At 36.7% G+C, this 13746-nt stretch overlaps 1 long non-coding RNA gene across 1 annotated transcript; it reads left to right on the top strand.

Annotated features, from left to right (window-relative positions):
* Positions 1-10325: 10325 nt before the first annotated feature.
* LOC110267759 (uncharacterized) lies at positions 10326-13351 on the top strand. The gene is made up of 2 exons (XR_002355668.2): positions 10326-10841; positions 12402-13351. It is a non-coding gene; the product is annotated as an uncharacterized LOC110267759 (long non-coding RNA).
* Positions 13352-13746: the final 395 nt, after the last annotated feature.

The following is a 13746-nucleotide window of genomic DNA, read 5'->3' as shown; positions in this document are numbered from 1 at the left end:
AATTCTTAATACGAACACCCAAAACTAAAACCAAACTGACCCTTAGAGTCCCTAGAATACCTCCATTAGTAATTTGAGTCGTTCTGCTAATATTTCATGATGTATATCCACCTTGCAAAGAAACAAGGTGCTTCTTGAAAAGCTAGCACAGGAGTCTTGGTTTCTCTTCAATAAGTTGAGCTAGACCATTCAGAAAAATGTGATTCTTAATTCTTTAGAAACTTTAGTTCTATATGGACGCATGAATATAAAATTTGCGGGATTTAAAGGTCGTTTGATATTTTTTAGTATAAAAAAGAAATTGGAACGTCGGAGACATTTTAGAGTGAAAGATGAGAAAAAAGTATTTAAATATTTGAAAAAATATTAAAAGTAGTGATCCCTTACAGAAGAAAAAATACAGAGTTAAAAGATTCACCTGAGATAAGAGCTAGCCCCAAGATGCCTTATGCCCCCAATCAAAGAAACATATTGACTGGACAGAAAAACTCCATCTGAGAAAACATATGGATGATAGAGAGAATTACGACGGTTCGGAATTTAGATAAAATAGAATTTCTTCCGTTGCAAGTATAGTCCGAACCGGCAATTTATCCTCTTAATCAAAGTTTAGATTTTCAAATACAAAACATATAAACCGAGAGTCTTTCAACCTCGGGTCGTTCTTCCTTGGGATGCAATTGAAGTGTTACGCTTTCGATTGTAAGGAAAAAGGGGTTTTTGAAATGAAGGAACAAAAGATTAAAAGAACTAAGAAATAAAAGAACTAAGAAATGATCAAAATTGGTATAAATGCAAGTAAAAAGGAAGCTAGATCAAAACTTAGTGAAAATGCAAAGATAAGTATAAAAGAGCCATGACTTGGGAATGAGACTCCAAGGAATCCTATCATAGTCATAACCACAACTATGGCAATTATGATGAGTCAATTTCACTTAGTTAACCCCTAACATCGAAGAGTAGGTCAAGCAAGTATAATTGATCTTAATCCATAAGTCCTAGCTAACTTACCAAATTAATTGGTAAAAAGCTAGCTTCAATGGAAACAAGAGTCAACTAAATACCCAAGAATTACGACTAAATGTTGGACATTATGACTCTAGTATCCTAGGAACTCAAATCCCAAGCCAAGGTGTGAAAATCTACTCAAAATTATCAAGTGGCATTTTCACAAACACTTGGTGGGCACAAAAGCAAAACATGGGAAATTGCAAAGGAAAATAGAAAACTATAACCAACTATTCACAATTCCAACTATAAACAAGTAATCAAGCATATATAAAGCATAAAACATGAATTTCATCAATCAAAACTTCAAGAAACTCAAAATTACAAATATTAACAAAGTGACTTGAACCAAAAGGAAATGAAAGTAAAGATGATGTAATTAAAGAGAGAAATTGAGAGTACTTATAATAAAAGAAGCAAAATCCAAGATCAAACTTGCTATAAAATGCTACAATCAAAACCCTAGGAGAGCATTTTCTATCTACACTACTCCTACTCCTAAGGATGATTTCTAACTAATGAAAACTAAAAACTAAAACCTAAAAAAAAAGCTTGTAATAATGCCTCCTTCATATGTATTGATATCCCCTTCATATAGCACTCCCATTCAGCATCAAACCTTCCCAAATTGGGCCAAAGGCCCCCAAAATCTCGGATCACGTGTTTTATTAATGAAACCACGTGTAGGGACCTGTGCGTACGCACAGAGGGTTATGCGCATGCACACATACTAATTCCTTCTTGTGTGTACGCACGCTTACTTGTGCGCACGCACACTTGGCTGTGTGTGCTTTTTCTTGTTTTCTTCATGTGTTCTCCCTTGTACATGATTTTTTCCACTTTTACCAACCCATTCTTGCCTAAATGACCTGAAATTACTCACAAAATATATCACGACATCGAATGGCATGAAAGTGGAATTAAAATCACTAATTTAAGCACAAAAACGCATGTTTTCACATTTAGGATCAATTTAGGGATACAATACAAAAGTATGCTATTTTGGTGCTTAAGTGTGAGTTTATGTGATGAAATCTATTCAAATCAAGCCAAAATATCTCATCAAATATGGACTCATCAACGGACCAGACAGAGACCCCAGCTAGAAAAAACGTACTAGCTAGGTAGAGTTGTATGTGGGAATGCCTACTTTAAAGTAGAGTTGTATCTGAGTGATATGGATTTGCCCATATGGTACCCCATTTCTCACTGAATGCTCATTTGCTATAGCAATATTACTATAGTAATATTATGATTATAGTTTTAGCCTGACTAATACGGATAAATCTGTGTGGCTTTGGTATCTGACTGACATGGGGATACCCATGTGGTACCTATGCTAACTGATTCAATGGAGAAAATATATCCAGGATTCGTCCCGGATAACGTTGGGTGTGGGTAGCTAACTGACGCATGAGCTCATGGCCTGCATTAGGAACATGCATGCATCGTATTGTTTGCACATTTGCTTGTATTTGTTTATTGTTCATTCTCTGTGTTTGCTATTTGCTATGTTCTTTGTGTGCTTCTTTATATTTATGATTTTTTGTGTTTATATGTAATCTGTAAGTTATGATAAGGATAAGAGAAAAGATTAATAAAGAAACTTTGAAAGTTACGAATACGGAAAGGAGAGAAGAGTTAGTAAAACAATTAAGGTTAAGAAACTAAGTAACAGAATAACTCATGATGTTAGAGCCAAGAACCCTAGGAGCAACAAGAGAGATACATTTTTGCGTTAGTACTTTATTGGGAATCATATAGGTTCTCACCCTTCCTTTTTCCTTTTTTCCACAGATGGAGGATTCCGACTTGATCGCCACCACTAGAGTTATATTCATAGAGGTACTAGAGGAGGATGTGTTTCAAGACCCCATAGGAGATGCTGCGAGTGATGCTCAAGACTGTGTGTGTGTGTGTATGTGATGGGGAGGATTCCGACTTGATCGCCACCACTGGAGTTATATTCATAGAGGTACCAGAGGAGCATGTGTTTCAAGACCCCACAGGAGATGCTATGAGTGATGCTCAAGACTGTGTGTGTGTGTGTGAACAAGTCAGTCAAGTCCGTTCAAACTAACTCTAAATGTATATATATGTGAATGACGTTTTGTTGTACTCTATGAATTATATGCCATTTGTTTTTTTTGAATACTATATTAATTGTTTTATATTATAATCTATATGGTGTATATACGCTGAAGTCTAAGTCTGATTTTAAAACAAATAAAATAAAAGTATAAACCTAACTAACATGTATGATTATGCTAGTGTGGTAGGCTCATATGTATTAAATATTAAAGGGTCTAGAGTTTTATAGGGTTACTGAGAAGTAGCACCTGATGATTGGCTCTTCTTCAGGTAATGCTTCTGAACTTCTCTTTTTCTAAAATAGGAATAAGGTCTGATTTGTTATTATAATTTTGGTTCTGATTAGTTATTATAATTTTGTGTTTGTTATTTTGGTTCTGATTTGTTATTATAATTTTGTGTTCATTATTTGCTTTTGATTTGTTTTGATTATAATTAAAATATGTTTTGAGGTGTTGTTGATTAAACTATTGGTTTGATGATGAACAAATTAAAAGACCTAAGTAGTTAGGAACTCAACTAATTAGTTAACTGATTAAGTTATTTTGTATATGTTGTGGCTATTTTTAAGTTTTAATTTATGATTGAGGTTGGTTGGATTTGTGGGAACCGTAAAGGTGGATATATGTCCAACTTTAGGGGAGGTTATGCCAAATTTTTTTTCTAAATAATATAAATATACACATGATTTGTGTTGTATTTGCCGATTTATGGGATTAAAATGTCTATAAATTTTATTTTTGCTATTGCACTGTTTCTGTGACTAGTGTTAATTGATATGCTCTTTGCAAACATAACGAGAGGTAGAGGTGTCACTAATCGACCTCGTGGTTGTGGTAGAGGAAAAGGTTCTACTGGTACCATTAGGACTTCTCAGTCGTCCTCCTCTACTCCAACTACCCCTGTGATGTCACAGACAATGGGTGCACAGGACCAGCCGGTTCATCATGGTCGCTAACCACAACTACATGACTCATACTGCTGTGCCACCCTCGCAACCAGGAAGTCATCCGTCTGTTTCGTCAGAGTGGACTCCTCCACCACCTCCATCCGCCTAGCAGCGCACTATCTCGACGATGCCGCCTCCAGTGATAGACACCGCGGTGTCAAAATCCTCTCACGGATTCCAGCTAGAAGCCCCTTCACCACCTCTCAAGTACTATTTTAAGTCTTTTTATATGCAAACCATTGTAGTTAGTCAGTTTAGTTTAGTTACACAACTTTCTAGTTTTAGTGGAGTTAGGTTGTTAAGAAATGCACGATTTAGGTTAATAGGCTTGAAATGCTTATTGTGTTTGATAATTCTTGACTTTTAATGGATGTTGCTGCTTAAGTCAAATAATAATGCCATATAAATGAAACTACTAATCTTAATTAATTGAACTACTTATTGTTGATTGATGGATGTTGCTACTTCATTCTTGTTTGTTGATTGTTGATAGATGTTGTTGTTTAAGTGAATTGTTGATGGATAGAGTTTTTGGCGCATTCTAGTTATAGATGAAACTCTACCGAAATTTCTAAAAAAATATAAATATAATTAAAGTTTATAGATTACTTCAAATAACTTTTTAGTAAACTACTAATCTTAAGTTTTGCGTTGATAGGTTTACGCCAAATAACAATGCAAGTACACAAGAGTGTACTAATGTCATCAAGCTTATGTACGATTACTGATAAACCCCAATTTTGTGGTTTATCTTGTGCTTAATTTAGGGGATTTTATCAACTTATCTCACATTTATTCAATGAAATAGCATGCTTTTGTAATTCTCCCTAAATTTGTGCTTAAGTATGAAAACATGCTTTTTAGGCCTTAAAATAGCTAAATTTAATTCACTTTGATTCCATTTGATGCCTTGATATATTTGTTGAGTGATTTCAGATTTATAAGGCAAGTATTGGATGGAAGAAGTGAAGAGATGGAGAATTCATGAAGAAATGAGCATTTGGAGGGTTCATGGCCACGTGCACGCCTCATCCACGCGTACGTGTGAGGAGGAAATTTGCCAGCGACGCGCATGGATCGTCCATGTGCACGCATGACACTGATCACGTGACCTCATTAAAGTGAATATACTGGGGGCGATTTCTGAGCTATCCAAGCCCAAATCCAACTTATTTATGAGGCTATTTCATGCAGAATTCAAGATGGGTCATGGGGGAAAATTAGATTAGCTTAGGATGATGTAGGGTAGTTTTCTAGAGAGAGAAGCTCTCTCTTCTCTCTAGAATTAGGGTTTTATGTTAATTTCATCTTAGATCTAGGGTTTAATTCTTGTTTTGATCTAGTTTTCATTGCAATTTCTTGTTCTAGTACTTTAATTCTCCTAGTTTCTCTTGCCATTTCCTTTATTTTGCCATTTTTCATGTTTATGAGCACTTTGTTGATTTTAATTTCAATTAATGCAATTTATGTTTCTTATAGTTAATTACTTTGTTAATTGTTACTTTTCCTTGCATTGGGTAGTTGTAGATTTATTATTCTTGCAATTTTACCATGTTTTCCTTTTATGCCTTCCAAGTGTTTGACAAAATGCTTGGTTGGATGTTAGAGTAGCTTTTTGAACATTCTTGGCTTGAAAAGAGAAATTGGGTGATCTTGAGTCATTAATATCCAACTTAGGTTGGTGATCTAGAGTTGTTAGTTAATATTGTTTTCATTGACTCTAATCTCTTGCTAATTCAATTTGTGAGTTGATTAGGACTTTTGGATTGAGATTAACTAGTCTTATTTGACTTTCTCTCAAGTGAAGATAACATTATTATCTTCTTCCTATGTTGGAGATGACTAAATAAGATTAGCTCTTGATAATTATTGTAATATGATTAGTGATTAGGATAGAAATCCTAGATTCTCAATCCTTGCCATGAATGTCTCTCTTTATTACTTGCTTTCTTTAATTGTTTGCTTTATTTTCTTGCCTTTTTAATTTCTTGTTTTATCAACCCAACCTCCTTGCATCTCATAACCAATAATTGAGCACTCGATTGTGATTCCTAGAGAGAACGACCCGGGACTAATACTCTCGGTTACTTTTACTGGGTTGGACTTGTGACAACCAAAAATTAAACTTTGATTTGAGCATTACTTGTCGGTTTGGAACTATACTTGCAACGAAGTTATTTTCTTCTAACCGAGAAGAAATTCTAAACCGACGAATTTTGCTCCATCAAGTTTTTGACGTTGTTGCCGGGGAGGTCACCGTCTTCGGTGGATTTTATTTTGGTGACCATTTCAGACATTCTTGTTTTATTTCGCCTTATTTTCAATATTCGCACTTTATTTTACTGCACTTTCAGCTTTTGTATATATTAGTTATTTTGGATACTTTTAAGTTTATCGCATTTTGTACTTTGGCTTGTATATACTCTAGATTGGTAGTTGGATTTGCATTTTTTAGTTTAGTAATATATATATATATATATTAGTAGTTGTGATTTAAAAAAATGTGGATTATTGAGCTTAGTTTACCCTTTTGCATATGAGAATTTGGTTTGATAAAAAATAGGGAGTGAACTAAAAATTTTTGGCTTTTCATAATCACAACATTTCATTTAGTATATATATATAGTAAATTTTGGTCAATTTGAAAAAAAAAATTTCAAGGAATGTTTCTTTTTCTTAGAAAGGGCATTGAAAATTCAAATTGATTTGAGTTGAAATTTTTGAACTTGCATGATGTATATATATAGTTTGGAATATGATTTTTGAGCTAAAAACAGACAACCTGTGAGTTTTTGAGCCTAGTGGTATGGTTACATCATTTAACCATGATTTTTATTCTTGTGTGTTTTCTTCTCTATGATTGCAATCTTTGGTTTGTTCCATTCTATATGTCCATTATTTAGTGTATATTCATGCATTTGTGTGATTGAGGCCATCACTTGATGATAAGCTCACTCAACCCAAAGAGCCTACCATTTCATTTACCCTTATTTGCCACTTTGAGCCTTTTAAACCTCTTTGTTCTTTATGCTACCACATTACTAGCTTTAAGCGGAAAATAATTTATTGACTTATTTGAATCTTTGATTAGCTTGAGATAGTGGTGTGTGTGTTGAGTAAATATGGGAAAAAGGTGAAATTCTTGGGTGATGAAAGTGTGTTTTGTTTTTGTTGAGAAATATTGAAGAAATTGGGTGATCTTGAGTCATTAATACCCAACTTAGGTTGGTGATCTAGAGTTGTTAGTTAATATTGTTTTCATTGACTCTAATCTCTTGCTAATTCAATTAGTGAGTTGATTAAGACTTTTGGATTGAGATTAACTAGTCTTATTTGACTTTCTCTCAAGTGAAGATAACATTATTACCTTTTCCTATGTTGGAGATGACTAAATAAGATTAGCTTTTGATAATTATTGTAATATGATTAGTGACTAGGATAGAAAGCCTAGATTCTCAATCCTTGCCATGAATGCCTCTCTTTATTACTTGCTTTCTTTAATTATTTGCTTTATTTTCTTGCCTTTTTTATTTCTTGTTTTATCAACCCAACCCCCTTGCATCTCATAACCAATAATTGAGCACTCGATTGTGATTCATAGGGAGAACGACTCGGGACTAATACTCTCGGTTACTTTTATTGGGTTGGACTTGTGACAACCAAAAATTAAACTTTGATTTGAGCATTACTTGTCGGTTTGGAACTGTACTTGCAACGAAGTTATTTTCCTCTAACTGAGAAGAAATTCTAAGCCGACAGGTTTTGCTCCATCAAGTTTTTGGCGCCCTTGCTGGGGAGTTGCAATGTGTGCTTGTTATTGGTTATTGTATATATGTTGATAGTGTGAATAGGTTTGCTCTTGTTTCTTTATCTCTTAATAGTTTTGTTTTTGTTTTTCCTTTTCACTATGAATTCTCATCCCTTTGGCTTCGAATTTGGTTCAAACTATGTTGTAGGAAATAGAAATGAAAGCTTCAATAGAGGTTTGTATCAAGGATTTAGAAATCAAAGGTGGGAGGAGCCTCAAGTATATAGACAAACTTCTTGGCAACAACCTCCTCCGGTTTCTTATGGGTATAATCCAACTCCTAATGTTTACTAATCTAATGGATGTGGTGACCCTAATTGTGGTTGTCAACCACAACCACCACATGCATACAATTCTTTTCCTCAATATAGCCCTCAACAACCTTACTCACAAGCCCCATACCACCAATCACCTCCAAACGATCCTAATCCATATCCACCATACCAACAACCATATGAGCCATATTTAGAGCCACCACCATTTCAATACGAATACTCACAAAGACCACCACTTTCATACACACCACCTCCATACTTTCACCAAGATGAACCACCTTCCAACTATGATACCTTTCCTCCAAACAATAAACCCTCTCTTCTACCACCGCCTTCATTGGACGAATCTCTTAAACCCCTAATGCAAGAACAAAAAGATCTCTATTCTCGCCTTCAAAATAAAGAAGAAGAGCATAAGGGGTTGGAAGCCATGTTGGAAACTATGAATGAAGCCGTTAGCCGCATAGTCTCCCACCTAAGCTCATGCAATCAAGGCACTTCCATTGATGAATGTGGAGAATCAACCAAAGATAGTGAGGGAGTGAATTTGAAGCTTCAAGGTGAAAAAGAGGAGCTGAAGCAGGATTTCCATCAAGAGGAGGAAGTCGAGGTCATTGATGTTAAGGAAGTGGATAAAGAGTTGAGGGAAATTGATCAAGAAGTGGATTCCATCATTAGTAATTTTTTGTCCACATTGATCAATCCCCTTGATGATCTTGTTGAGTCTTCTTCCATTGGAATAGAAAACGATGTTAAGGAGGATGTGCAACCTCCAAGGCATATGTTAAGTAATGAAGGATTGGAAGAAGTTGAGCAAGTGACAAGTCTTGTTATTGAAGATAATTCCGCACCAACCAATGTGTTATTAGAGATTGTTGAATTGTCCTCATTGTGTTGTGAATTTGATATTGAGGAGGCTAATGCACAACCTCCGACACATTACTTAAGCAATGAGAAATGTGTAGAAGAAGTTGGTGAACAAGGAATTGAAATTGAAGATGCTTGTCAAGAGGTGGAGGAATTTAAAGAGAAGCACAAGGGAGTGGACCTTGCACTGCCAAAATGTGGGGAGGCCCCCCTTCCTAAGTCACCATCGTTCCTTACATCATGAAAGTGGGTAAAGCTCTTATCTCTAAGATTTATCATTCCACTTGAATATGGTTTGCTTGAAATGGATGGTCAACTTAGAGCTCTCTGTGGAATGGGAAGTAAGAGAAAGTTGGTTAGTGGTCGGCACCGCAATTTAAGGTTCACTATGGTTGAGTTTTCAAGCTCTAAGTGCAAATGGGAGCATAATACTCAATTGAGAAGATCTAGGAGAGGTGGGTACTTCAAGGAGAGTTCACAAGTCTTGTCGCCCGGATTGAACTATGGTAGTCAACTTGAAGATGGGTGTAAGAACAAGATTTGGAACCCCGGAATCCACTTCAACACTCAACAACTTTGGGGCCTTGTCACTTGTTTCAATTTGCTTGAAGGCTTTATGCGCCTAATTTGGGATCCCGGTGGACATTGGATATGCAAACATTGGTGGGGATTCAAGGAAGGATTCAAGCACAAGCCGCCTTGACAAGCACCCCATCAATGGTCCAACTTAAGGACTTTAAATAAAAGTGCTAGGTGGGAGACACCCCACCATGGTAAACTCTTTCCATTTCTCTTGTAGATATAATCAATGAATGAATTGAGTTGCCATTATTAGGTAGTTCTTTCCTTTTATTCTTTTGCATATTTTGTTTTGGTTGCTAGGTTGTTTGTTGGTTTTATGCTTCGAATAAGGATGATTCTTTGAATTTGAGTTTTTGCTTGAATTGCAAGTTTTCTCAAATTTTGTGAAAAACCCTCAAAAACTCAAAAATATTGTTAATTTGCATTTTGGTTGGTTTGGAGTTATAGAAAGTGTTAGGAAAATTTTAAGCTCTGTTTTGGTGTTTCTAAAAAAAAAAAAGAGGCCGTCACATGTACGCGTGACCGACGCGTACACGTCAACGCCTCAATGCTGCACCACCAATACAAAATCCAGAGAGTTGCACGAGAGAAGCGCTGAAATTGTGCGTTTAGCACAATTGTGCCCCACGCGTATGCGTGATCGACGCGTACACGTCAATTTCATTTCTCTCCTTTCACGCGTGCGCGAAAACGACGCGTGTGCGTCGTACTCTCTTTACCTTCTCTCATGCCTACGCATTCTGGACGCGTACACGTCAACGTCTTTTTTTTTCCCGTCCACACGCGCATTATCCAAACGTACTCGTGGATTTGAATTCACTAACTCCCCTAACGCGAGAGAACCCTAGCCACTCGCGTCACTTTTCACCTTCTTCCCTCCAACGTCCCTTTCTCTTCCTCTTCAAACTCACAGAACCCCCATTGAGCGACCTTCAACCACTGCCACCCATCATCGCCGGCGAACCCATTACCGCCGGCCGCCAACCCCTTTCTTACCTTTCTTCCCTCTTTCTTCCGCTTCTCCTCTCTCGCTCCACCTTCTCCTCACTGCCATCAAGCACCGCCGCGGCCACCCATTGCCGCTGGCAATCTCCACCCTCTACCACAACCACTCGCCCTCCCTTCTTCTCCATTTCACTTCACTCCACCGTCTCTGTACCAGAACGAAAATCTGGTGCTCCCCCTGCTCCCTGAGTTCAGCGCCTTTATTCAGCGCCTCAGTTCTGCCGTCACCACCGCTATCAGTAGCCGCCGTCCCTGGGTCGGCACTGCTCTTCTCCCCCTTCTAGTCTCCATCTCTGTTTCTGCTTCCCTCCCTGGTTTCCCATGTTCTCCTTTCTGCGCTCTTTTTATTCTGTTAAAGTAGTATAGTTAGCATTGCTTAATTTCTGTTCAATTAGTTAGTTAGAAATTCACGTTAGTTGATTCTAGGTGGTTAGGTAATTTTAGTTTTTTATTAGTGGATTTAGGATTAAATGTTTATTGATTTTGCTGTCTGATATGGTACATGCTTCATTGATTCATGTATTTGATTTTGGTATTTGTTCTCATTGATTTACTTGCTGTATTTGATGCCATGATATTAAGTGCTGCTCTTATTTGACTCACTTAAGCTTGCAATGTTCTATTTTGGTTCGTTCTATTTGAGGTTCAATTGAGTTGTATATTGCTGCTATGCTGATCTAGCTTAATGTTGTCTGAATCATATGGATTTACTGTTTGTTGTACCTCTTTGAATTGTTCTGAATTCATATGAGTTGTTGTTTTGCTGCTGTTTTAATCCGGAAACGTCCAATTTACTGCTGGAATGTTGCCAAAATTTTCTAAAAAAAAACATTGTTTGTTTTTAACTCCCAACTCATGAATTGGATTTGGTACTTTTTGTTTTGAAACTCATTTAGCTTTTCCCAAATTTAGTTCATGGGTTGATTTGTTGGCATTTCTGTGTTTCTTTTGGTTCCTTTTCATGTGCATTTGTGATTGACAAAATCAAGGAACTATTTGACGGATTTCTGTGTCAAATAGGGCCTTGGTTAACCAAGTCAATGCGAACCTTCTTTGTGTTTTCAATATTTCAAGTTTAATTCATAGCCTTTTCGTCTTCTTGGTTCAAGTGCAATTTCCATTTCCCTTAACCAATGAAGCTGTTTTCGTAACTTGGCCATTTGACTTGAACTTGTTTTCTTTTAATTGAGGTTCTTTATATTTGTAACAAATTGGTGCTTTTCACTGGTGTATACCTTTTCAAATGAAAATTGATTTCAACCCTCTTTTGGTTACACAAAGTGCATATTTCAATTCCATCACACCAATTTTTACAAATTTAGTCATCAAACGCATTGATGATGATTTCAATCCTCTTTGTGCTTCTTGCATTACATATTTTATCATCAATGACTTGCATTGTATACATGGATGTGAGCTTGCTTGTTCTTAAACTTTGTGAACTTCTTTTGGTTAAGAACTACATTACCATGCCACTGATTTCTAACCCACTTTTCTAACTTTTGACTTAATTGACTTTCTAACTTTTTTTCTTTTTAGTTTTTCAAACTAACTCTTTTATATTCTTTTGGGCATGATAATTATTGTTTCTTAATAAACAAGCATCTTTACTATCATTGCATGAATTATTGGATTGTTTCTGATTGATGTCTGAATTCTATTTTTCTTGCGTTCCAAGAATTTATTTCTTTGGCTCACTTCATGAATGTACCTCAATACCCTTCTGTTTCCTATTTTCTGTCTGTTGTTTATATACTTGCTTTCCATTCCTCTGCTTTGCTTAATATTCTGTATCTTGTAATTTCTGTTTTTCAAGATGTCCGACAGAGGTAAAGGGAAAGCCAAGATCACCTCCAATAAAAGGAAGAGGTCTCAGTCATCTACTGAGCGGGTGACCTCCGGTCTATTTGAGAAGCGTCTCTCTGAGAAGGAGAAGGCGGATCAAGCCACGCCTCCTACCAACTCAGAGAAGTTTACCAATCTATGTTGTGAGCTCCGATTTCAGCACTTTGAGCATCGGAAGCTCATTTTGGAGAAGAAGCTAGTTATCCCCTCCGATCTAAGGCAGTATACTGAGTGCCGGATTGAGGAGAGGGGCTGAGCCTTCCTAGACAGAGAGCTAGTGAGAGTGAATGAGTCTTGGGTCCAAGAGTTCTATTGCAATTTCTTCAAAGTGACCCTTGACTTAGTTCACCTCAGAGACAGGCAGGTCATGGTCACAGAGGTGGATATTGAGGAGATCCTCCACTGTCAGCCTAAAATCAGTGATAAGGATGCTTTCCACAGGGTTGAGGAGGAGTTGCACAGCATGACCTTTGATTATGATGCACTACATAGTGTGGTTGCCCAGCCTAATTCCCCTTGGGAGATGGGTACCTCTCAAGTGACTCTCAAGGGCATGAAGTTTGATTATCTGACCGAATCGGCGGTTAACCGATAAACCGACTGAACCGGCCAATTTTTTGAAAGGCCCGATTTTGTAATCCAAATTCAGAAACGGCATCGTTTTGACGCCATAAAAAAAAGAAACCCTAAGTCACTAACCCAGTCCCCCAATTCCCAACCCAGCCTCACGAGAACGCCTACCCTCTCCCTCTCCCTTCCAAGTTCCAACCCTAGTTTCCTGGGTAAAGTACTAAATTGGTCCTCTACATTTGGGCATAATTCTGTTTTGGTCCTTAAGGTTTAAAGTATTCTATTTGAATCCAAAAAAATTTCATTTATCTTCAATATAGTCCCATCGTGAGATCAAAGTTAAATAATTAACAGAATGTCCTACATGACAGCAGTACAAGAACAAGGTCGAAAATATGGAGAACAAGTACAAGCTCCAAAGGCACAAAATCAACCATGAATGCATTAATATATTTATTTATCATTCTCCTTAGTTTTATAGAAAATATTTCATTTAAATTGTAAGAAAAATGATAAATAAATATTTTTGATTCATCCACGATTGATTTTGTACCTCTGAAGCTTGTATTTGTTCTCCAAATTATCGACCTTGTTCTTGTACTGCTGTCATGTAGGACATTCCGTTAATTATTTAACTTTGACCTCACGGTGGGACTACATTGAAGTTAAATAAAATTTTTTTGGATTCAAATAGGACACTTTAAAGTTTAAAGACCAAAACAAGATTACGCCCAAACGTAGGGGAC

Source organism: Arachis ipaensis, chromosome B10 (assembly GCF_059453495.1).
Source record: "Arachis ipaensis isolate K30076 ecotype BB chromosome B10, ASM5945349v1, whole genome shotgun sequence".
Taxonomy (NCBI): domain Eukaryota; kingdom Viridiplantae; phylum Streptophyta; class Magnoliopsida; order Fabales; family Fabaceae; genus Arachis; species Arachis ipaensis.
Note: the sequence above shows the minus strand (reverse complement) of the source record. Positions and strands in the feature narration are given on the sequence as shown.